The sequence below is a fragment of the Haliotis cracherodii genome, unplaced genomic scaffold (assembly GCF_022045235.1).
Source record: "Haliotis cracherodii isolate W230 unplaced genomic scaffold, xgHalCrac1.p SCAF_15, whole genome shotgun sequence".
Taxonomy (NCBI): Eukaryota; Metazoa; Mollusca; class Gastropoda; order Lepetellida; family Haliotidae; genus Haliotis; species Haliotis cracherodii.
In genome coordinates, this window is record NW_027266270.1 from 35824791 (window position 1) to 35851703 (window position 26913).

Sequence of the window (26913 nt, forward strand, 5' to 3'; positions counted from 1 at the left end):
GACGTGTGTCTGGTGTGTCATGGGTGGAGGGGGCGGGGTGTGTCTGCTGGGGTTGGGTGGTGGTGTGGGTTAGGGTGTGGCGGAGTGTGTCTGGTGAGGGAGGATGGTGGGGTGGGTGAGGACGGGGTGTGGGTGGGATGGGGCGGGGCGGGAAAGGGTATCGCGTGGTGGTGGTGCGGTGTGTCTGGTGGGGGGGGGATGGTGGTGTGGGTAAGGGTGTGGCGGGGTGTGTCTAGTGAGGAAGGATGGTTGTGTGGGAGAGGGTGTGGCGGGGTGTGTCTGGTGGGGAAGGATGGTTGTGTGGGAGAGGGTGGAGGGGGCGGGGTGTGTCTGATGGGGTTGGGTGGTGGTGTGGGAGAGGATGGAGGTGGCGGGGTGTGTCTGATGGGGTTTGGCGGTGGTGTGGGAGAGGGTGTGACGTGGATGGAGGGGGCGGGGTGTGTCTGGTGGGGTTTGGCGGTGGTGTGGGAGAGGGTGTGACGTGGGTGGAGGGGGCGGGGTGTGTCTGCTGGGGTTTGGTGGTGGTGTGGGTGAGGGTGTGACGGGGTGTGTCTGGTGGGGTTGGGTGGTGGGGTTGGGTGGTGGGGTTGGGTGGTGGTGTGGGTGAGGGTGTGACGTGGGTCGGGCCGGGTGTGTCTGGTGGGGTTGGACGGTGGTGTGGGTGAGGTTGTGTTCATATCTTGGTGAAGATGGTCTATGTTAGGTCTTGCGTTCATTTCTAGGTGCAGATGGTCCGTGTTAGGTCTTATGTTCATATCTTGGTGAAGATGGTCTATGTTAGGTCTTGCGTTCATTTCTAGGTGCAGATGGTCTGTGTTAGGTCTTATGTTCATATCTTGGTGAAGATGGTCTATGTTAGGTCTTGCGTTCATTTCTAGGTGCAGATGGTCTGATGTTAGGTCTTATGTTCATATCTTGGTGAAGATGGTCTATGTTAGGTCTTATGTTCATATCTCTGTGAAGCTGGTCTATGTTAGGTCTTGCATTAATATGTAGGTGTAGATGGTCTGTATTGGGTCTTGCGCTCATGTGTAGGTGTAGATGGTCTGTGTTAGATCTTATGTTCATGTCTAGGTGTAGATGGTCTATGTTAGGTCTTGAGTTAATATGTAGGTGTAGATGGTCTGTATTTGGGTCTCGCGCTCTTTTGTAGGTGTAGATGGTCTGTATTGGGTCTTGCGTTCATGTCTAGGTGCAGATGGTCTATGTTAGATCTTATGTCCATGTTTTGTGTTGATCACGGCAGGGCTACCAGTGCCCATATCGGTTGACTAGTTATTGCTGATGTCATGGGTCAGTGAGACTGGGATATGATGCACATGTCTAAACTTGAATCATTTAGTTTTGCTGAAAACACATTTTGAAGTTTTATTTCTTCCGTTCAACTGAATTATGACTCAAAGTGTTGGGTATTGTAAACCTCACAATAGACGTCTGGAGGTCAAGGTGCGATGTACTACCGGTGTCACATCCGGACGTTCTGTGTAGTTATGAATTATGAAAGACTATGGTATACTATTGCACAATTCTGTTATAATAAATCCGAACCTTGTTTAATTTCAAAAGGATTTTTTATTTTCGTTTTTTAACCTTTTCCACATATAAGAAATAATTTAAATCGGAGATTGTTAATATTCAAGGGGCATGGTATTTGTTAATCTGAAAATGGAATACGTATGGGAGCGTTTCTATTTGTTTATGCGACCTATGTTTGTTTTTTTAAAGTTTAAACATATTTTATTGACAAAACAAAATAGGTTTGAACTAAAGGGAATTAAATTTACACTTTTGACTTCCTAACATTGATATTTTTGTTATAGCATATCTATTACCTCATGATTGCACGCTGATAAAACCCTGTACAACATTATCTTTTATTAGTATATATTGTGCGACATAACCTCATATGGATGTGATCACTTAACAGATACTCATTCAACAGATGCTGAATATGAATGCATATACCTTATGTAATCTGTTCACTCTCATATGACGTTTCGTTTTTAAGCGTAATTCAAAATTTGCTTTTAGAAACTTATGTTTTTCTTTGATTCTGTTAGAATTAACGTAATCAGAAAACCAAGAACGAAAACGTTCTTATAATCATGCCTAGTATACCCTAGGGGTAGTGGGACGGCGGGTAGCCTCGTGGTTAACGCATTCGCTCGTCACGCCAAAACCCCGGGTTCGATTCCCCACATGGGTAAAATTTGTGAAACCCATTTCTGGTGTCACCGGCCTAGTTGTGCTGGAATATTGCTAAACGCTGTGTAATACTACTCACTCATTCACTTGATACGACGAACCCAGATGAGTTCCGTCACAACACTTTTCATCGCTTCTAATGTGACTTCATGTTTGGCTACTTTGTATTACTTTTGCCTTATGTGTGGAAGATATATGTGACTAAATTGTGGTTATCAAATGTGTCCACTTACTCGCTCGCTCACTCACTCACTCACTCACTCACTCACAGCGTGGTCGTTGCTGGTGTGGCTGCCGTAATCGATGCCACGCCGTGTCGTGCAGGCCTTGCGTTCCTGTTGGTACTCTGGCTAGGTCTCCGTGTCTGACAGAACAGCACTTCAGGCCTTGTCCCATGGCTTAACAAGAACGTAATTTTTTATCATTGAAATAAAATCTATATGTACAAGGTGGCGGTCAGAGGGCAGGCATTTATTATGTAGGCATATATTACGAACTAATATAACAGTAAAAATAACATTTTACCAATTTTATCAAAGAAAGATAAGTTTCTATTTTTTAAAATCAAGACCTTAAAATGCAATCTAAATTCTTCTATTATTATTATTATTATTATACACAGTTGATTTAGTCATCTTCTTGATGACATTCTGAAGATGAAGACAAAGAAGAGAATGAATGGACAAGTGTGTGATTTCTGAAGCGCAATGGCTGACAAAAGAAAAGGCTCTTGAAAATGTAATGAAGATTGGCGGACATAGCGGGCATAATATGTAAACTACCCTTCTCTAGGGAGACGATCATTTGATATAACGTCGGATCATTGGTGTTCGGACACAATACGTTTTATCGCGATTATTCGCGCTATAACAGGGGGTGTGGCGTCACACAGACATTGTAAATACCCAAATGGTGGCTTGTTTTTTAGATCAGATTTGACAATTAGTATCAAAACCATATATGATTATACCCCATGTTATTAATGGTATTCTTAACAAAGTTAATCCATTCGTTTTATAGATATAACTTTCATATTCATAAAATAATATATTGAAGATATCTTTTGGTTTTTTTTGTAGACCAGAAGCAAGCATATTTGTATGCACTGCTAACCAGAATGACAAGATACCAGTTTCACCAAGTAACATTACTAACGGGTGACTATTTTGGCAAGATAAAATTTCTGAGGAATCTAGCTTGTACATTTTCAAGTAGGTAAGGTGAAATGGGGTTCAACGTCGCGTCAAAGATGGCTGCTTGTACTAGCCCTGACAAATGCCGATTTTAGATTGCTATCCCACTGAGATACCATGCTGCAGTTTAACATGAATACCCCACTCAGTATACTGACTCAGAGCCGACCAGTCCTTGTTTTAGCCCCTTAATGCCGAGCGCCAGGCAGGGTAACAACAAGTGCCATTTTTTAACATATTTTAGTATGACAGGAAATCGAACCTCGGACCTTTGGCTCTACGGGCATGTTTTCGAGGCAAGGGAGTTAACTGACTATGAAAGTCCAGTTACACCCTTGCCGAACAAGGCAGGGAATTCCAGACGCGGTCGTAGCGCCACCAGTGTCTATTACGAGTTATGTCCCTTCTATGTCCCTCCTATTGACCTCCTATTGACCTATCAGATTACATCTCACTTGCATTATCTTCAAACGAAATGGCGGCGCCAAGTCCAGATGATCTTTGTTTGGTTGGTTGGTTTGTTGTTTAACACCACATTCAGCAGTATTCCAGCTATATGGCGGCGGTCTGTAAATAATCGAGTCTGGACCAGACAATCCAGTGATTGACAACATGAGCATCGATCCACGCAATTGGGATCGATGACATGCATCAACCAAGTCAGCGAGCCCGACCACCCGATCCCGTCAGTCGCCTTTTACGACAAGCATAGTCACCTTTTACGGAAATGATCTAATCGATAATCAAGATCTATATATTGTAATAAAACGAGTCTTATCGCGCGAAGTGCATGAAATCACTTGTGCGCCTTGATTAAAACATGAAAAGATTTGCAAAATATTTGTCGACGCACAGTTGGCGGTACACATGCGATGCAAATAGCCGAAATCACCACATTGAATTTCATGCTGTTTACGAACCGGATGTCTAGTTCATTGCGCGATTTTGATTGGTCCATGCATAGACTCGTTTGTCCAGCCAAAAGGTAACATCTGAATTCGGCAAGGGTGGAAACAGGACTTTTATAGTCAGTTAACGCCCTTGCCTCGGTAAGATGCTCTACGGGCGGACGCTCTACTACTAAACCACGGAGGCGGTCACATTTTCAAGGAGTATCAGGTTAGAGCAGCTGAAAACCCATATACACATAAACCGACAAACTGGGTGGAATGTCAGTGCACTTTGGAAATATAGTTAAGTGTTGTTTAATTAAAGTTTCAAAGAAAACCTATATTTTTCCTGCGACATTAAAATCGCCGTATAATTAACCCCAGGTATATACTAATGTTATAGACAATGATTTTATCAATAACCTTTTATTCATTATTGTAAACTTATATAATATGTGCTCGGAGAATACAAGTAACGCATAAATCTGCGAACCAAGGGCAGCGTACGTGTATCTACCTTGCCAACACAGGCATCTGATGAGGATAGCCAAGTGGCTGGATATTCGCCATGGATAATTAGTTATATCCGAGACAGTTATCGGAAGTCCAACCAGGTTAGTCACGCCAATGATAACCTGAACAATAAAATAGTTTTTAAATGTTATATCTAAAGGGTAGGAAATATGTTATGTGCAGTAAGACTGACTTTTGATTTGGCACTTCAGTGTGAGGTCGTCAGATAGCCCTGAGGCATTAGTATTGTTCATTTTCATTAAACTCTCTACTCTGGCTTTAATGCAGTATTTGGGATCAGATTGGGAATTGCGTCGTCTACTTCGTGATGAACGCCAAAAGGCTATTGGCATGCTTCAAACTGGTAACATTCAGCGAGAGGTAGCCAATATGTCTGTGATGTGCAGACTTTGGAACAGGTTTCTGCAGACACAAAATGCCAATGATCGGTCCCGCGTCAGGTGCATTCGGTTAATAACATAAGTCCAGGATCGATTAATCCGAAACCAGGCTTTAAGAAATCGTGCCCAAACAGCCAATCAGATCACTGTTCACCTGCGCCAGGCCAGTGGAGTTCAAGGTACTGACCAGAATATTACAAACCGTCTGTATGCTGCTAATGTCAGTGGACATCATGAACATGATATCAACCACTGGATTGACAGGCTGAGACTCGACATTTACAGGGTGGCGTGATAATATAGCATCTATATGCATGTCATCGTACCCCAGTTGCGTAGATCGATGTTCATGATATCAATCACTCGATAGTATGGTTCTGATTCGAACATTTACAGGGTGGCGTGATAATATAGCATCTATATGCATGTCATCGTACCCCAGTTGCGTAGATAGATGTTCATGATATCAATCACTCGATAGTATGGTTCTGATTCGAACATTTACAGGGTGGCGTGATAATATAGCATCTATATGCATGTCATCGTACCCCAGTTGCGTAGATCGATGTTCATGATATCAATTACTCGATAGTATGGTTCTGATTCGAACATTTACAGGCTGGCGTGATAATATAACAACGGCCTTCCTGGGGGGATCTCTGCTAATAATACAGGGTTCTTTTAAATCGGTATTTTTCTGCTCCAAATATTTGTCTTTGCTTATCTTACTGTCATGTGATTTCCTGGTACGTGTGGTGTGGTGTGGTGTGGTGTGGTGTGGTGTGGTGTGATGTGATGTGATGTGAGGTGGTGTGGTGTGGTGTGTTGTGGTGTGGTGTGGTGTGATGTGGTGTGGTGTGGTGTGGTGTGGTGTGGTGTGGTGTGGTGTGGTGTGGTGTGGTGTGGTGTGGTGTGATGTGATGTGATGTGGTGTGGTGTGGTGTGGTGTGGTGTGGTGTGGTGTGAGGTGGTGTGGTGTGTTGTGGTGTGATGTGATGTGAGGTGGTGTGGTGTGTTGTGGTGTGATGTGAGGTGGTGTGATGTGAGGTGGTGTGGTGTGTTGTGGTGTGGTGTGGTTTGGTGTGGTGTGGTGGTGTGGTGTGGTGTGGTGTGGTGTGGTGTGGTGTGGTGTGGTGTGGTGTGGTGTGGTGTGATGTGGTGTGATGTGAGGTGGTGTGGTGTGTTGTGGTGTGATGTGAGGTGGTGTGATGTGAGGTGGTGTGGTGTGATGTGGTGTGGTGTGGTGTGGTGTGATGTGAGGTGAGGTGGTGTGGTGTGGTGTGTTGTGAGGTGGTGTGGTGTGATGTGAGGTGGTGTGGTGTGTTGTGGTGTGGTGTGTTGTGAGGTGGTGTGGTGTGGTGTGATGTGAGGTGGTGTGGTGTGTTGTGGTGTGGTGTGTTGTGAGGTGGTGTGGTGTGATGTGAGGTGGTGTGGTGTGTTGTGGTGTGGTGTGTTGTGAGGTGGTGTGGTGTGATGTGAGGTGGTGTGGTGTGTTGTGGTGTGGTGTGAGGTGGTGTGGTGTGTTGTGGTGTGGTGTGATGTGAGGTGGTGTGGTGTGGTGTGGTGTGATGTGATGTGATGTGATGTGATGTGATGTGGTGTGGTGTGGTGTGATGTGAGGTGGTGTGGTGTGGTGTGGTGTGGTGTGGTGTGGTGTGGTGTGGTGTGGTGTGGTGTGATGTGGTGTGGTGTGATGTGAGGTGGTGTGGTGTGATGTGAGGTGGTGTGGTGTGAGGTGGTGTGGTGTGTTGTGGTGTGGTGTGGTGTGAGGTGGTGTGGTGTGGTGTGTTGTGATGTGAGGTGGTGTGGTGTGGTGAGGTGTGGTGTGGTGTGGTGTGAGGTGGTGTGGTGTGGTGTGGTGTGGTGTGAGGTGGTGTGGTGTGGTGTGAGGTGAGGTGGTGTGGTGTGAGGTGGTGTGGTGTGGTGTGTTGTGGTGTGGTGTGATGTGATGTGAGGTGGTGTGGTGTGGTGTGAGGTGGTGTGGTGTGTTGTGGTGTGGTGTGGTGTGAGGTGGTGTGGTGTGGTGTGTTGTGATGTGAGGTGGTGTGGTGTGGTGAGGTGTGGTGTGGTGTGGTGTGAGGTGGTGTGGTGTGGTGTGGTGTGGTGTGAGGTGGTGTGGTGTGGTGTGAGGTGAGGTGGTGTGGTGTGAGGTGGTGTGGTGTGGTGTGTTGTGGTGTGGTGTGGTGTGATGTGATGTGAGGTGGTGTGGTGTGTTGTGAGGTGGTGTGGTGTGATGTGAGGTGGTGTGGTGTGTTGTGTTGTGAGGTGAGGTGGTGTGGTGTGAGGTGGTGTGGTGTGATGTGAGGTGGTGTGATGTGATGTGAGGTGGTGTGGTGTGTTGTGAGGTGGTGTGGTGTGATGTGAGGTGGTGTGGTGTGGTGTGGTGTGAGGTGAGGTGGTGTGGTGTGAGGTGGTGTGGTGTGGTGAGGTGTGGTGTGGTGTGGTGTGGTGTGAGGTGGTGTGGTGTGGTGTGGTGTGTTGTGGTGTGGTGTGGTGTGGTGTGATGTGATGTGAGGTGGTGTGGTGTGTTGTGAGGTGGTGTGGTGTGATGTGAGGTGGTGTGGTGTGTTGTGTTGTGGTGTGGTGTGGTGTGATGTGAGGTGGTGTGGTGTGATGTGAGGTGGTGTGGTGTGTTGTGAGGTGGTGTGGTGTGGTGTGGTGTGTTGTGAGGTGGTGTGGTGTGATGTGAGGTGAGGTGAGGTGGTGTGGTGTGATGTGGTGTGGTGTGATGTGGTGTGGTGTGATGTGAGGTGGTGTGGTGTGATGTGAGGTGGTGTGGTGTGTTGTGGTGTTGTGTGGTGTAGTGTGGTGTGACGTGACGTGACGTGACGTGACGTGACGTGACGTGATGTGATGTGTGTGGCGTGTGTGCGGCGTGTGTGTGGCGTGGTGTGGCGTGTGGGCGTGTGTGGCGTGGTGTGGTGTAGTGTGGTGTGGTGTGGTGTGGTGTGGTGTGATGTGAGGTGGTGTGGTGTGGTGTGGTGTGGTGTGATGTGATGTGATGTGGTGTGGTGTGGTGTGATGTGAGGTGGTGTGGTGTGGTGTGGTGTGGTGTGGTGTGATGTGATGTGATGTGGTGTGGTGTGATGTGAGGTGGTGTGGTGTGATGTGAGGTGGTGTGGTGTGAGGTGGTGTGGTGTGTTGTGGTGTGGTGTGGTGTGAGGTGGTGTGGTGTGGTGTGTTGTGATGTGAGGTGGTGTGGTGTGAGGTGGTGTGGTGTGGTGAGGTGTGGTGTGGTGTGGTGTGAGGTGATGTGGTGTGGTGTGTTGTGGTGTGGTGTGGTGTGATGTGATGTGAGGTGGTGTGGTGTGTTGTGAGGTGGTGTGGTGTGATGTGAGGTGGTGTGGTGTGTTGTGTTGTGGTGTGGTGTGGTGTGATGTGAGGTGGTGTGGTGTGATGTGAGGTGGTGTGGTGTGTTGTGAGGTGGTGTGGTTTGGTGTGGTGTGTTGTGAAGTGGTGTGGTGTGATGTGAGGTGAGGTGAGGTGGTGTGGTGTGATGTGGTGTGGTGTGATGTGGTGTGGTGTGATGTGAGGTGGTGTGGTGTGATGTGAGGTGGTGTGGTGTGTTGTGGTGTTGTGTGGTGTAGTGTGGTGTGACGTGACGTGACGTGATGTGATGTGTGTGGCGTGTGTGCGGCGTGTGTGTGGCGTGGTGTGGCGTGTGGGCGTGTGTGGTGTAGTGTGGCGTGGTGTGGTGTAGTGTGGTGTGGTGTGGTGTGGTGTGGTGTGGTGTGACGGGACGGAACAGAACGGAACGTGACGTGACGTGACGTGATGTGATGTGTGTGGCGCGTGTGTGGTGTGGTGGTGTGGTGCGGTGCGGTGCGGTGCGGTGCGGTGCGGTGGGGGTGGTGGTGTGGTGTGGTGTGGTGTGGTGTGGTGTGGTGTGGTGCGGTGTGGTGTGGTATGGAGTGGTATGGAGTGGTGTGGTGTGGTGTGGTGCGGTGTGGTGTGGGGACAACACTGAAATTGATGTGAGTGAGTGAGTGATTTAACGCCGATTTCAAACACAAACATCACAGCACGAACAAGAACAAGAACAAAAGTTTATTATAGTGTCACGTGCTACATACATGTAAATCAAAAGTAATTTTACATTTTCATGAAATGTGAGCACTCAGCCAAGTTGGCTTAGGAGATACTTTTAAAACAGGTACATCGTAGTTAAAAAAATAAAATTGATTAAGCTAACGATAACACATGCTAGAATATATTTAACAAGGTAGCCCCGGATTTCTACGATACAAATTGTATTGTACCACGTGGCTATACAAACTATATATGACTGACCCAGCTCTACCACTTAGCTACCCTCCCGCTCCATCCGACACAGTGGGTAGCCTCACGTGCTGGTACTTGACGCTGGATTTCTTAACATAAACACCCGCTGGTTGTATTCGACGTCCAAGTACAAACGTAAAAGATGGCATAACATTTTAACACTAGAAATGGCAATAATGTTCTGGCTGGTTACAGCGGGAATGGTTTCGCACAAGCACAATGAATAAGGGGATTGAGATGAACTCTTAAAAAATTGATATCCCTTGGTCTTTGTTGATTTTAAACTGTAACCGGAAGTAATGAAAGAAATTCTCAGAGATCAATATTTACAACAGTCGAGAGAAGACGCACAAATACTTTGGTTTGTTTGTTGTTTAACGCCGCACTCAGCTATATTCCAGCTATAATTATGACGCACTAATAAGTCCGAAGGGATCACTTTTTGATATTTTATAATTTGAAAGTTATCTTTATCTACCAAAATATATTCATTTACCAGTTCTTAAGTTTCGAACATCGAACCATAATCTCCCTATTGAAAATGGTCGTTGGTTCAATTCACCTTGAGATAAAAGACGTTGTAATTTATGTACATCTTTTTCTATTGCACCTGAATTCCATTATTGCACGGCGACATGCACCGCGTGCTTTATTATTTAGAAACATTATCTCTCACATGTATATGATATCCGTACATGCGAAATACATGAGTCATAATGAAAATATCTTTCAAAACATTCCTAGCAGTAAATTATTACACTAAACAAGTATTTTAAAAAAATAAACCTTATCTGTGTCTCACACATATATATATTTGATATGTGTACATACGAAATGTATAAATCATTATGAAATTCTTTTTTGTAAACATTCCCAAACGTAAATTATTAAATTAAACACGCTTGTGATAATCGGGCTCAATGATCAAAGGGAGGTAAGCTATTTCATGCGGACAGGTGGGAAACACAGTTTCCGTGTAGCGAGGTATATGAACTCTTGTGTACAGCATGAATATTGACGTGTCAGACTACAGATGTAAACATACTGTATGCTAAACATTAGGGAGGTAACTCTCATAGAGACGTATGATTTATGGTTGTATAACAACTACGCACTCAAACGTTGTGGGTTTCAAGTAAATAATATCTGCATGTCTCGACTGATCCAGGTCAATATGAACTAACCGGGTTAGATCCGGGGTAGAATAGGTCTTCAGCAACCCATGGGTGTCGTTAGAGGCGACTAACGGGATCGTTTGGTCAGGCTCGCTGACTTGGTTGATGCATGTCATCGATCCCAATTGTGTGGACCGATGCTCATGATGTCAATCACTGGATTGTCTGGTCCAAACACGATTATTTACAGACCACCGTCATATAGCTGGAATATCAGTGCTGAGTGCCGAGAGTACCGAGATTAAGATAGACAGACAGACAGACAGACAGATGAAACAGTGTAACCACATTAATGTTCCAGTCATCTTGTATTATTGGGGTCACGGGTGGCCCAGTCGTCTCAGGCGCCGCGATTTGCTGGGCAGAGTTGCGTCCCTTGGGCACGCCAGAAACCTATGATTGTGGGTTCGAATACCGGTTCGCCGGCCCGATTATGTTTCTAGGTTTGTCAGCACCATACCCGTGCTCGTAGGTTTCACCGAAGTGGTAAACGTCAGAGACTTGCGTCACTTCGGTCTTTCCTCCCACATTAAGCTGACACGCCGTGATATAACTGGAATATTGTTAAAAGCGGGGTTGGTGGATGTGTTAGACCTAGCTGAGTGGGTGAATATTGTTTTAATTCACATTGAGAAACATTCCAGCAATATGGCGCCTATCTGTAAATGATAGCCTGGGGAGATATTCAAGTTTGACAAGTGGTTGACAGCGTGAGCAACGGTCCCGCAACGATAACCAGCTAAACACTTTTACACTTTGATCTGAAACACAAACAAAAACATGCTATTTTCACGTATTTTAGACATTCTTATACAAGTGTAAGAAATTAAAAGAAGTAGGTGTCAGAATTTTGATCGTGTCTGATATATTTTCATACCAATATTTCATTGTTCTCTGTAATAAAAGGCTCTTATCGTTTCCCGTTCTCTAGTTTAACAAACCTAACTCAGTCGTCCGTGTCATAAATTGTAACCACATTCAGTCGGTACTTATGTCTGGAGTTGTTCCCCAAATGTTCTAAGTATATTTGTAAGTATATAAATCACTCCCTAATATATTAAGAACAAAATAAACCTGAAAACATCAATAGTTTGTTGGCATGGAGCTGGTGCACATTAAATAATGATCTAACAATAGTTGATGTCTTCCGTTCGTTTTATCTAACTGTAATATCTATCCGGAACAGTTTATTACACAGGAAAATGTGAGTGCAGGAAAAAAATGTTTTCATTGCCAAGTTCCGATTCGAACCACTATGTCACAATCGCGACCGCGCTCATGTCATGGTGACACTGTCCAATAGAGTTGACAGAGTTATCCGCCCTTGTCATCAAGACTTGCCAATCGAACCTAATGCACCTGAGCGTAAAATCGTGAAACGCTGATAACAGAACTTCAGGAGGAGTGCATTTCTGCAGGTAATGTCCCTATTACACTTTCATAGTGCTGTCCAGTGGATGTAAGCACCAAAATCGGCCACATACGAGCAGAGCTGAAACTGGAAGTGGCAGGTGAGATTGCCACTTACTGGGGCCCAGTTAGAAAGTGTCTCTCAGAGAATGTGTTGCAGGGTTTAGTCAATCTCGGACCGACTGCCGATCGTTGTAATATGATATGCTTCCGCTTATGGTTGATTCTCAAAGATAATTTTTTCAAGATGTTATTTTAAGATTACAACTGCATGTTTTTGATAATGCAACAGGTGCTTGTTGTATTGTGGTTTAGCAGTATAGAGTTCAGGTGGTCCCACAGAATGAGACGAGGTCAGAGTGATCTCTGCTACTATGTAGGACTTAACGATCAGGTTAAGTGCATCGAGGTAAAATAATGCATCAGTGATTGTGGTATGATCAATTATAGGTAATATTGATGATCAGGGCTCCGGGCCCACATTCACTGTTATTCAGTAAGAAGGAAAATAAAGAATATGTTCACATCTGTCCTCATGACTAGAAATATTCTGCTAGACTATTGCAGTGTACAATATTTGCATTGTACTTTTAGGCCAGACTCCATGTAATCATATTACAGTAGACCTAATACTGTCCTCATCGGTATTGAGCGCAGTCTGTCCATGAAAAGTTGAACAGGACGGATGCAGGTGGAAACACTATTCACTCATCATGCTCATGAATTCATTTTCCAATCATTCCTACCGTATTTGCTGTAATATACACCCTGGAACATAGAAAATTGAAGGGAGTATTTATTAAAACCATGCACAAGTTCAGTTTGTGTTCAGACATCGAGCAGTAGTTAACAAATGTTGACGAAACTAGCAAAGTAAAAAAATCTTATTTTCACAGAAAACATCTAATTAAACAGTTGATGATATGATTAATTGATTTCCAGGTGTTAATTCATAAGTGAGAATTCAGAATAAGATTATACAATGTTATTAACTTGTGTTAAAAATTTGTGCTTCTTACAAAACTTTGAAAATGTTCAACATTATGATGGAAATTAAACATGCTTATTATGTCTTGTTATGTAACAGTAATTAACAATGATTAAGGCTCTGTTATGTAAGAGAAAAATGTATAATTGTAACTGGATTGGATAATTATATTTTTGTCAGATTTCCACCTTTATACATGTTGTAGTGGATACAACTCATATTTCAAGCTCATAATATGTTTTATTGTCAGTTTGTAAAAAAACTTTGTGTAACTAATCAACATCTTCAATATGACCTTTACATTGGGTAGGGCTGGGACGAGTCCAAATATACTACCTGGGTACCCAACACCCTATTACCCGACCCTACCCAGGTATAGACAGTAGGTCTCAAGAAATGGGTACAAAATGTCTGATAGGGAATTATTTTACCGGAGCCCTGGCAGAAAGTGTTTAGATATGTTTATAAAATGATCTGGTCATGCTTACACAGACGTTGATTGAAACATCAAACTTATTCAAACCTATAAAAGTCAGGAGGAATGTGTGCAAAGAAATGCGAACATCAGTGACTTCTGGTGTCACTGTGGAGTTATAAGATGATTTTTATCATTAAACAAGATATCACATGACTAACCACGGGTCTGAATAGTCCTGCCAATACCCAGATCCTTCTCAGTACCCACGGGACCCGAGTACCCACCGGACCCGAGTACCCACCGGACCCGAGTACCCACCGGACCCGAGTACCCACGGGACCTGAGTACCCACCGGACTCGAGTACCCACCGGACCCGAGTACCCACGGGACCCGAGTACCCACCGGACCCGAGTACCCACCGGACCCGAGTACCCACGGGACCCGAGTACCCACCGGACTCGATTACCTACGGGACCCGAGTACCCACGGGACCCGAGTACCCACCGGACTCGAGTACCCACCGGACTCGAGTACCCACCGGACCCGAGTACCCACCGGACCCGAGTACCCACCGGACCCGAGTACCCACGGCACCCGAGTACCCACGGGACCCGAGTACCCACCGGACCCGAGTACCCACCGGACCCGAGTACCCACCGGACTCGAGTACCCACGGGACCCGAGTACCCACCGGACCCGAGTACCCACCGGACCCGAGTACCCAATTTAACCATCCCAGCCCTAGAGTTATGACTATCATTTTTGCTAATCATGCTAATTGTTGCTAGTCTTGCTAATTGTTGCTAATCATGCTAATTGTTGCTAGTCTTGTTAATAATCAAGTTACTACAATATAATTATATATCTATACACATTTGTATATACATGTACCCAAATTGTTCGATGGCAAAAGAGAATATTTAAATTGTCATAAAATATTCTAAAAGATCATCTTATATGTGAACATGTTGATATTTTAACAATGGGAAACATCAAGACACTAACTCTAGCACCTTTTTGTTTTTATAAAAACAGAAATATCCACATATGCACCATGTTCAATTAAACTGACAAATTCCTCTAATACGGTTTGTGATAAGATATGTTTGTCTGTAGTACTGTATGAGTTTTCTTTGTGTGTTCAAAATCAGTAATACAAAACCAGAATATCATTGATAATGTATTTCTTTAACATGTTTTAGTCGGCAGAAGGTGATTTTTGCCTGGTAGGTATTCCAGATGAAACACAACTACACAGCTCTCCATCACTGAGTGAGAGATGGGTCATCTGTGTCCTGACTGACCAGTTAATGAAGTGTTGTGGAGTGCCAGCCCCCAGCCACATCGGCACCAGTAGGCTCACTCCCACTACAACAAATATGTTGTTGGTGGATGTAGGGCCAGCTAATATTAGGTTGGGTCTCTGATATGGGTGTAACAATTCACCAAAGGTCCAGATAAGCTGTGCATTTGATTAAAATGTGCAAAATAAGTCACAATAAGTCACAATAACCCAAATAATTTTGAGTTGCTTGCATACAAATACTGATAAAAGTTTCAAAAACCCAATAATAACAACACTGTATAGTTACCCAATTTACAGATTTATATTTACAGATTGATGCAGGCATCACACATTCATGAACACTTCTACTGTGAATAAAGCAGTAAAAGGGCGCCATGTCTCGCTTATTGTCAGTTAGACATGTGTTGCTTTTGTGAGATTAGATGACTTGTGAGACACTTGGTGCAGCACATGAACAGATGCAAAATAGAAATCACCCGAAACAGCATCAAGCAGAATTATTTGAAAAAAATGTCTACTCATTAGTTTAAAGTTAATCAATTGACAAAGGAGAAAAAATATATTGAATACCGAGAGAAAACTATCAATACCCAATGTGAATGATAACGTGTGTACATGCTCAGTGGCTAAAAGAGTTATCTGGATCCCTTTTGTGTCTCTGTCTTCGATACAACTGCGATGGAGAGGGACTTGGAAAAGCATACTTGGACTGTTCTAGCCCCAGTCAGTGGCAACATTTCACTATAAAACTATAATAGAGCCTCTAAACATGTTACAAAACCTTAAGATTGCGTTAAATGTGGTGACTGTAAGTGTATAGTCATGACCGTGTTACAGTTTTCATGATGTTACCATGGTTACTGTGTCAGTTAAGCTGAATTAATTCAGTGACAGTTATCTTTCTCTCATTGTCATTCATTTTGTTGATTACTAGATCAGTCTGGGTTGACTGGGTACACATTATGAGAAGTAGTAGAAATCATTGTGTCTTATCCTCACGACTGGTGTTTAAAATCAGACTTTGAAGGCTGAAGAGTATCTTTTTGTGTCTCTGTCTTTGACACTACTGCGATGGAGAGGGACTTGGAAAAACATACTTCGACTGTTCTAGCCCCTGTCAGTGGCAACATTTCACTTGGGTTCATGGGCCCCTTAAAAACTATAATAGAGCCTCTAAACATGTTAATACGCCCTGATATATCCTTAGAGGTGGTGACTGAGAGTGTGTATTCATGGTGTTACCATGGTTACTCCATCAGCAAGGCTGAATTAATTCAGTGACAGTTATCTTAATCTCATTGTCATTCTTGCTGTTGATAACAAGCTCAATCGGGGTTGACCAACTACACATTCTGAAAAGTTATTAAAATCAGTTTTCCTTTATCCTCACGACTGGTATTAAAAGTTTAATTTTGAAGGCTGAAGAGTATCTTTCTGTTCTGCTCTTAGAGAAGACTTTGAAAGGACGGACCACGTGGTGGCCATTAGTGGGGAGTATCTGGTGCCCTGATTCAACAAACATTTGTTGCATTGTGTATATATACGCCATACTCTGTTGTGCCAGGATACAAGTCTTGTATCAATAGGTAATGATACACACATGATATATCTCTGGGTGCCTTGTAAATGGTAAATGTGTACATGGTATAATGAAAGATACTTGCATGTACAGAAGAGTCAAGTCACAGGTTTCTGAATAGACTCAAATCTAAATACAGGGTTAAAAAATACTTGTATTTTAATTTCGATGGCTTGGTTAGACTTATAATGGTACTTTTAAAATAAGTTCCTGGTGCTTTTGGACTCACTCAGAAATCTTATTTTCTAACAAATCCCTTGTGAAAATGTTAATTATGAAAATACAAAAATGTATGGGACAAGCAAATGGAAAATGATGTCAGCACATTTAACATGCTTAATGCACGGTGTGATTCACAAAATAAAAGAAGATATTCAGAAATTATAAACTGTATTACCAACTTCAGTGAAAAAGGGTCTAACTTTTACAATTACCACTGCTTTTCATCTTGCCTTGGTGAGAGAACAGCCACGAGGTCGATGATGGATCTTCTAGATGGCACACTTCAGTTCCAAAAGGCACACCTAACCATCTTTAACATGTTTAAAAGTGCTCCATGTCCCACTTGAAGAAATATGTTTCTGTCCCTGGAGTATGTTTTAGTTGGGACTTATAACTGTTTATTTCCTCCGATGATGGATAACAGCTTTTCAGCTTATTTATCTTACTGGGACCTTTCTACCAGATATGTAATGCAACAATCTGTATAATGACAGTCATAGTCAGCAAGTTTTCAATTTGGAATTTGTTTAAGCTGAAACCTGAAACTTACAATGTATTTCATGTGGGGCAGGGAACAGGGGGTGGGATCTCGTCATGTCATCAAGTTCAGGGCCCGGTCAAAGGCTTGTAAACTGAAACATCACAACCTAGGCAGTAACAATGCCGGGAATGTGTGAGGGCAGTTGACAGATTCTTGTCCCAGGTATTGTGCTTTAAACGCTACTTTTCACGGTAGGCTTGTAAGTATTGTATTCAAAGTGTCGTGTACATTTATCTCGTACCTGATTCACAGAGACTACAATTTGTGTTACCTGTATTTTTATTTGATACTTGAGATTTACTACCCACTTGTCACGTTTTGTGTTGTATTTGTACTGGGTGCGAAGTCCTCCAGCCTTGTGTCTGGTGTAGGGGAAACACCCTAATTTGTACTGGGGTGATCCTGGTGATAATGGTGATGATACTGATCTTCACTTAACAGCACTGGGGAACTGGTTGTATTGACACCAGATAGCAAACTTTAATGACTTTTGTTGGCGGGTTAACCTGTCAGACTGACTCTTAAACAAATATTGTCAATACAGCCCATTCTTTTTTATAGTAATTAGCAAGTCTAGCTTACTGCTGTTTCAGGGTCTGTGAAAATGAAGTAAGTTTTGGGCTCCTTTTTATTGTATTTTATTAAGATAATTCAACAACTGTTTTTTCTGTAAAAAACATTCTCTTCAGAGACTAGATGTTAGTCTATTGGCGAGTCTGTAGGGGTTGAGACAATGAAACTTCAGTGTTTCAGAATACTGAGAAGCGGGGATCTCACGGACAGCTGATGACTTTACAAGCTGCCACTGTGTCGTGTGTAGGAATAAGTCAATAGTCGCCATGTGCTATATACAATGCATACAATCAGTTTTTAATATGGTACTTGCAATTGATGGGAATATTGACCAGAGATTAGGAGTGTTGGATTCACAGGTGCATCACAGTCTTTGGAAAAGGATAATGGCATTGTGAAGTTCTCTAGCTATCTAATACCATACATGTACAATTATAGGAATCAGAATTGTAGAAAAGCCTTTTCTGGCAGAATGTTTAAGAGCTATGGACCATGTCAAATCCTTACTATTGGGGTGTGTCTCTTATAACTTGCTTGCTATTGAGATACTTGTTTTATCATTTCCTGATGATTGAAATACCGGGGTATGTATCGTGTCACATCCTAAATACTGGGATATGTGTTATATCACATCCTTACTTTTGAAATTTGTATCATCATATAACATCCTTGTTGTTGAGTTATATGCATTGTATCACATCCTTACTTGATGTGCATATCGCATCAGTGCTTTTGAGGTACATGTGTCAAATTCTTCCTATTGATGATGATTGAGATACATATATCTGACAGTGAGGTTTGTGATAACCCCACTACTATTACCATTCTATTATTCTCTCTCTTTTTTTTAATCAACTTCATCATAAATATTGTGTTAGAGAAGGAATAATTGTAAACTGATTACTCGTGCAAACTCAACTTTTCATATAGGCTGAGTAGGCCTTACAATAGTGACATCATTTTTTGCTTGGTTTGCAGATTTGCCAACCTTAACAATAAAAAATTCAGAAGTGAAAAAATCAGAAAGACAAGATTTCTTTTTATCACTGATAGCAACATGAGCAAAGATCATGTTGACTATAAAAATAATCCAGGGGAGTTATATATGACTAAAACAGAAATGTTCCAAACAATGAGTTGTCATTACAAGTGAGATTTCAGATTTATACTACAGTATTTATGAGGATCCAAACCAGGCCAAGATCTTCTTTCTTTATCACCTACAACAGGTGTGCAAATTCAACTCAAGCTGTAAGATAATCAAAAAGAATCCTGCACAATACATTTAAAGTTTTTTTTAATCCAAATCGGTAAACAAAGAGAAAATAAGAAGTGTGGCCCAACTGCTATGACCTGACAGTGGGTTGAGGATGATAAAGTTTATTCTCTAGTTGTTGTTGTCCAATCTCCTTTCAGATGACCATATTAATTCCCAGATAAATTCTTTTCTAATTGTCATCTCCTTGTTATGATCATTTGATCAGTAAAATAGAGATCAGTGAGAGAAAAAACATTAAATATCTTAGAAAAAAATTCAATGCACACTCTTGTTGTTACACTATTGGGTTTTTGAATGTTTGTATTCATGTTTTTGCACAAGCAACTCAAAACTAATTGGTTGTGGTGAATTGTTTTGTATATTTTACACAGATGTGCCACTTATATCATGTGTATATGGAGCAATACTATCACATTGGAATCTTGACAGTTTATAAATGTGGGTGACAGGTTTGCAGGTGTCTCCTTGTTTTAGTGAAATAATTACAATGTTTTTCTTGGGGGCGTACAACTGCATATATTTGCTTAGCATGCTCCGTCAGGGTGTGTGTGTTGTTCCGATCTACAACATCCTTGAAAGTGACTAACTACTTCCATGTGACTACTGTTACTGCTAGCTCTACGAGATTTTATCATTTGGCACCTTCCCACCACAATAACAAGGGATTGTTAGAGTTTCTGTTGAGGACAGTGTGCCATGTTCACATTGATTCAGGATTCTAAACTAAGTGCCCCAGGCAGATATGGTTGGATTTCTGATTTTTTTTGTTCCACATCTTCAAAATTGGGATTTTTTAAAGTTCTGTTTTTTCTCCATAAATTCAGAGGTATTAATATTGTGCTTTCCAAAGTTAGTGCCCCTGGCTGGCAATTTGGGATTTTAATTTCTTTTGGTTCAATTTGGGATTTTCTTTAAGTTCTTATTTTCTTAAATTCAGAGGTATTTTAACATTGTACTTTTTTAAACAATGTGCCCCTTGCGTGCAATTTGGGATTTCTTTTTTTCTCTCATAAATTCAGAGATATTTAGAAAAAAGAAAAAGTACAATGTTAAAATAGCTAGGAATTTAGGATATATGTAATAAGAACTTCATAAGAAAACCCCAATTTTGAACCAAAGAAAATAAATCCCCAGTTGCCTGCCAGCATGGCCAGGGGCACTCAATTTGGAAAGTACAATATTAAAATACCTCTGAAATTATGTAAAAAATAATTTTAAAAAATCCCTATTTTTGTACAACATCAAAAGGTGATAATTATTCTAGTTAATATTCAGAGCTTGAGATCTCCATGCAGATTAGTTTTAAACCTATAAGAGATCATTGTGCTATGGCTTTCATAACTGTATAGCTTAAGGTGGACTTACGGTAATCATGGCACTACATTTGCCTTGCATATTGGGACCAAGACCCTTAGAACAAACAGCAGAAGCTGCTGCATAGTTGGGCTAGATTAATTCTCCAAACCATATGTAAAGATTTGTTGTTTACACAACGTTTGCACACACCTTGAAAAGGCCTGGACAAGCGTTTGCCTTGAAAAGGCCTGGACAAGCGTTTGCCTTGAAAAGGCCTGGACAAGCGTTTGCCTTGAAAAGGCCTGGACAAGCGTTTGCCTTGAAAAGGCTTGAAATGCTGATATGGTTTGAAAAGGCCTGCAATTTTCCAAATTGATTATGTGAAGGTAGGCATGGAATAATTTGATGTGTGCATAGTTTGAAAAAATAAACATGTGGTGAAAACCATCTTTCTTTCAGCAACAAAGTAAGCAGTGTTTATCATGGTCAACATGGTCAGTAAACAGTAGTCAGAAGTATGTGAGTTACCCCCCCTTACTCTTCCAGCACTTACAGACATTAATGGTGTAGTGTGGATGGCAACACACTACGTTACCATGCAACAGGCAGCAGATGTCAAATGCATGTGAGATGGGAAATGGGGAAAACAATCTCCTACACGCAGTGGGGGAGAAATAGGAATTGGTGAGGGAGGTAAAATACGATAAAAATATGGCATGCTGGTTACAACATGTTTATGATGAGAAAAAAACTGTTACTTAGCAAAATGGGTGAATCAGCACTAAAGTTGCACATCCAGTGCGGTTTGCGGGAACGACGATGTGGAATGCCTGTGTCGTTCTCACTTCCTGTTGCCATGCGGTCTAGTACTGCAGTTAAAATGAGAACAATGATTCTGTCAGAACTCCCCAAGTGGCTTATTTGCACAAAATACACCAAATATATCACTATTACCCAACTAAATTTGAGTTTCTTCTGTACAAATATGCGTGAAAAATTTTAAAAACAATTAATATAACAACACTTGGTGCAATTACCCAATGCATCCTTTTATACTTTTGTATTTGTATTTCTCATGTTGAGTGCAGGCCTCACACATTCATGAACACTCCTGCTGTTAATAAAGCAGTAAAAGGGCGCCATGTCTCGCTTATTATCAGTTTGAGGTGTGCTGCTCTTGTGAGTTTAGGCGACATGTCACACACTTAGGGCAACACATGAACAGACAAAAATTAGAAGTCAACTGAAACAGCATTTCAAGCATAATTATTTGAAAAAAATGTCTACTCATTAGTTTAAAAATACCCAATAGACTGGACCCAAAGGAGAAAAAAATATATTGAATACCCAGAGAAAACCCAATGTGTATGATAACGTGTGTACATGCTCAGTGGCTAAAACAGTTTTCTTGACCCCTATTGTGTCTCTGTCTTCGATACAACTGCGAAGGAGAGGGACTTGGAAAAGCATACTTGGACTGTTCTAGCCCCAGTCACTATAAAACTATAATAGAGCCTCTAAACATGTTACAAAACCTTAAGATGTCGTTAAATGTGGTGACTGTAAGTGTATAGTCATGACCGTGTTACAGTTTTCATGATGTTACCATGGTTACTGTGTCAGTTGAGCTGAATTAATTTACTGACAGTTATCTTTCTCTCATTGTCATTCATTTTGTTGATTACTATGTCATAGCGACTGATTTACGACACCCATTGTCTGAAGAACATTTAATTTCAAAGGCTCATTACCCTGGAGCCATGACATCTATATGCCTTGAAACACATAATTGCTGTTATTTATAAGATGCTAATCCTAATTGTTAATCCCCATTTTTGTGTACATCGACCGTCTGCCATCCTGCTGATGAATTACTGTTTACATTTATATTTATTACTTACAAAATGTCAGGTGACCTTGGCTATATAAGCCTTGGTCCAGAGAGATTGAAAAAAAAAGAAAGGTCTTACACTTAGCCTAGCTAGGGTTAGGCTGGGTGCTCTGGGGCACCTAGACAACAACCACAACCACTATGTGCTGACCTGGCACTTAGTGTCTTTGGTATGTATATATCTACATGTATAAAGTAAAACTGTATATACCGCAAGACATCGTCTCCAAGTTGTCACTTCCAACTGAGAACCATACGTCGGCCCCTTGCATAGACGAGTATGCAAATTATTCATTAATCAACGTCAGACCGACACGCGTTGTTAACTAGATCAGTCTGGGTTGACTAGGTACACGTGTTGAGAAGTAGTAGAAAACGGGCCTGATCCTCACGACTGGTATTTAAAATAAAATTTTGAAGGCTGAAGAGTATCTTTGTGTTCAATCTGAGACCTGCATCACTTCGGGCTTTCCTCCCACATTAAGCTGACACGCCCTGATATGACTGGAATACTGTTAAAAGCGGCGTTAAACCAAACTCACTCACACTCACTTTGTGTTCAAATGTTCGAGAAAAGTTTGAAGGGATGACAAGGTGGCCAAGTGGAGAGTATGTTTACCAGTAGACCTAGTTTCAGCTTCCACATGGGTGGCAGGTCTGAAGCATGTTTCCTTGTGCCCCCAACATGATATAGTGTTTGAAGCGTTTGATCCCTAGCCATATCATACCAAAAGATGCCCTTGTTACCCTGTATGGCTCTCGCCTAGGAGTCAGTCTACTGTGTCTGTGTGGGGTATTCATGTTAAACTGCGGCTTGATATCTCAATGGGCTAGCACTATATAATTGGCAACAGTCCGGACTAGTATAAGCAGCCACACACAGACACACATGCATGCACAATGCTGTATAAGTATAATAATCTTGGACGCGATGTTAAACCCCATTTCACCTCACCTTTCTATCTATTGGTCCAGTTATCAATGAAATAGGGGCTCTATCTTCAAAGCCATACAATTTGCTATGAGTTGCATATATTAGCATGATTAACATGAATTCAGAAGTTTCTCATTCCAAGTTTTAGAATGTTTCATGATGTTTGCTGCAGACACTGGTCTGAATATTGAATACTGTGGTCTGAGCAGGCCTAGCTAAATCCCAGGCATATAGCACAGAGGGAATGATTCAGTGTCACACACTGCAGCACTAACAACACTGAGACCTATGATGTAGATGGGCAACAGATGATTGCCTTTTGGACTGCAAATTGTGTTGTTCATCGTCATCAGTACTTGAAATATAATCTCACGCTTCAGCATGTTCAACTTTGAAATTTTTATTTTTCACACAAAGCTCACATTTATTTGGATATTAACAAATAGTAACTGTATTTCATTTGAATACAGCAATAACTCTGGTACCTTATAAATGAGCCATATCTGCATAATCTGGTGTCATGCTCCGAGACAGGTCCATGTTTGAGACAGGGTGTCAGGCTGGACATATTTGAGCAAGTCCAGGCGACTCATGATGGTTTTCTGGCGGTGAGTCACTGTGTGTCTTCTGACATACATATTCTTTAACCTCTGCAAGTCTCATCTGCAAATCTAGTCGGCCATGTTTCATAATTAACTTTCCATTTTGATAAGATTGGAAACTCATTTCTTGTCACTACATGTTTTCACAATTTAAATGTTTTTTGTAGTGTGATCAGTAGTGTTTTTTTACAATTACAATATTGATAATTGGTTTAAAAGGTAATAATTGATGATTAACATGATTAAGTAATAATCACTTTGAAAGTGTCCTATTGCATTTATAGGCAAAATGGGTGATTCTGCACCTGCAGTCAGTGTGATCGTTAAAATTCACAGTCTGGATTACTAATGCCTGTATATATACCTTATTTTCTGTTATCGTACAGTCTGGTAATTCAGTTAAAATGGAAAGAATAATTGTGTCACTGAAACGAAACTGATATATGACTGTGGCGGCCATGATGATAGATTAGTGAGTGAGTGAGTTGTGTTTAACGCCGCTTTTAACATTATTCCAGTTATATCACAGCGTGTCAGCTTAATGTGGGAGGAAAGCCCGAAGTGATGCAGGTCTCAGACGTTTACCACTTCGGTGAAACCCACGAGCACGGGTATGGTGCTGACAAACCTAGAAACATAATCGGGCCGAACCGGGATTCGAACCCACAATCATAGGTTTCTTGCGTATCCAGGGGACGCAACTCTGCACAGCGAATCGCGGCGCCCTACACGACTGGGCCACCCGTGCCCCCTGATGATAGATTAATAGTCAGTCATGACTCATGAGTGATAACAACCAAATCCTAACTTTAGGGCAGCTTTGTACATGTATCTGTATGCTTCATGTAGATAACAATAAACAGTGATTGGGAAAGTCATGCGCCATGCAAAAGTCATGCGCCATGCAGAAGGAGCCTGCATGCGCATTAGTTATCTTACCTGTGCCACCAAGTTTATGTTGACTGACTTATCACAATTTAATTTCAATATCACGACCGATTCGCTGCGTTCTTCGTTTACACTACAGAACTCATTCATCATGTTCATATGAAATCAGACCCGTGAAGAACCAGGTTAGAATAGGTCTTCAGCAACCCATGCTTGCTGTAAAAGGCAACTATGCTTGTCATAAGGGGCGACTAATGGGATCGGGTGGTCAGGCTCGCAGACTTGTATACATTGTATCCCAATTGCATAGAATGATGCTCATAAGGTCAATCACTGGATTGTCTGGTTCAGATTCGATAATTTACAGACCGCGGTCATATAGCTGGAATATTGCTGAGTGAGGTGTAAAACAACCTACCAACCAAATCATATGAACTAGTTGGGTTTTTCATTCTTCCTGAAATGTAATGATTACATATGATTTTGAACTGGGTATATCTTGCATTTGCCTCGCTGTAATAAGCGGCCACGGCGATATTTGCTAATATATTGGCTAGTGAACAATCCCAGTTAGCACCCCTTCCGATTGATCAATGAACACACGACCTATTTATTCGTGTATAATACGCACTCGTGTGCAATAAGCACCCTCAATTATGGGCAATTAACTTCTGGACAAATATATCTGTCGTATATAAACATTTCAGGCTGTCAGCATAAACCATGAAATTTATCTTTCAACTCTGTTTTTTTTTTCACCAAAATAATATTCTAATAAGAGCCCCCTATTTCTAATTTTAAGAGCGCCCTGGGCGCTTATTACGTCGAATACGGTAAGATTAGTCATAAGTGTTGCACTTTGGTATATTGCTTGATACTTATTACATTTGGAACAGTTTGACGAATCATTGTTGAGCTTCCCATGGTTTTCATATTTAGATCGTGAAAACAATATGTTGACATATATATCATAGTCAAACTATAACTTATTTGACATTTAGTGAGACAAAGTATGACATGTATGATATATGTATCAGATCTCTGACTTTAGTGACAACTAAGTTTTGTTTCAAGTGTCATCATGATCAATAGCGGTGATCAGATCATGGCAGCTGTTAACAACAGTGCAATCTGCCGTTCAGTTCACGAATGATTTCATCCAAATTAATGTAATAGACATGAAGTCCAACTATACAACAAACACTTGTTATTACCATATCATGTATCAACAGGACTCAGTATCAGACTTCTGTGTTTACCCCTTATGCAAGTTATGCTCATTATTGCCACAAGACTCAAATATCAACAGATACTACTTGAAAATAATTGATTACCGAACTCAAGAGGAGCGTCATGATTTCACCAATGTATTGCAGATTGACGTGCCTGCCCATGTTTTGATTTAGTTTCATCAGGTTCATTCTGTGTTGGGTTTCAGACGGTATGATTATTTGATATATGATGCAGTAGCTTGGTCTGATAATCTGTCACAAAACAACATTAATCCTAGTTTCATGAGACAATCAGAAAAGTGTATTTTAACCAGTCATGCTAGTTAGACACTAATTGGTTCATGGCAACATCCTCTTTTTAGCCAGACCACATGGAACATGGAGAATTTCACTTTAAAAAATGCCTAATTAAGTATCATGATACATGTCGTATTGTGACTTGCTTTCGTGATATTTATCAATACATACGTATCATGTAACCTCTAGAATTTAGGATGGATTCCGTAGTTGGAAAGTGAAACCGATTGATCATTGTTTATTTAGAACAACACGAGTTGTCAGTTGTTCCGGGATACATCAATAAATTGCAGCAGTTGTCATGCATACATGATATAGGATCAATGAAGCCATCGGGATCGAAGGCTGACCAGTTATCTATTATTGACATCAACTGCTACACTGTACAACAAACAGATCCGGATACTTGACCTCAATGTGGCATCTGACCATGCTTATAGTTACATATTAATGATCTATGTAAATATTTTTCTTTTTATCAAAGTTTGTTTGTTTGTTTGTTTGTTTGTTTGTTTGTTGTGTAACGCCCACTCAGCAATATTCTAGCTATAAGACTATGGCCTGTAAGTAATTGAGCCTGGACCAGACAATCCCGAGATTGATGTGAGCAAAGATCTGCAGGGTTGGGGTATGATGCACTATGTCATCCAAGTCAGTGAGTCTGACCACCAGATCCATATGGTTGCTTGTTGCAACCAGCATAGATGTATGCAGACCAATTCTAACCCGGAGTTCTGACAGGGTTTAGTGGCAAGTAACTATATGAAGCATCATTTAGATTTTGACATTAAAGGCTAT

General features: G+C 41.7%; 1 protein-coding gene across 2 annotated transcripts in view; it reads left to right on the forward strand.

Annotated features, from left to right (window-relative positions):
• The first annotated feature begins 11989 nt into the window (after positions 1–11989).
• LOC139462563 (uncharacterized) overlaps positions 11990–26913 on the forward strand; it is a 57741-nt gene continuing 42817 nt past the window's right edge. Inside the window, exon 1 of one of the 2 annotated variants that reach the window (XM_071244386.1) lies at positions 11990–12076. The gene's annotated coding sequence lies outside the window, so the exon portion shown is untranslated. The other variant, XM_071244387.1, reaches the window with a different exon arrangement.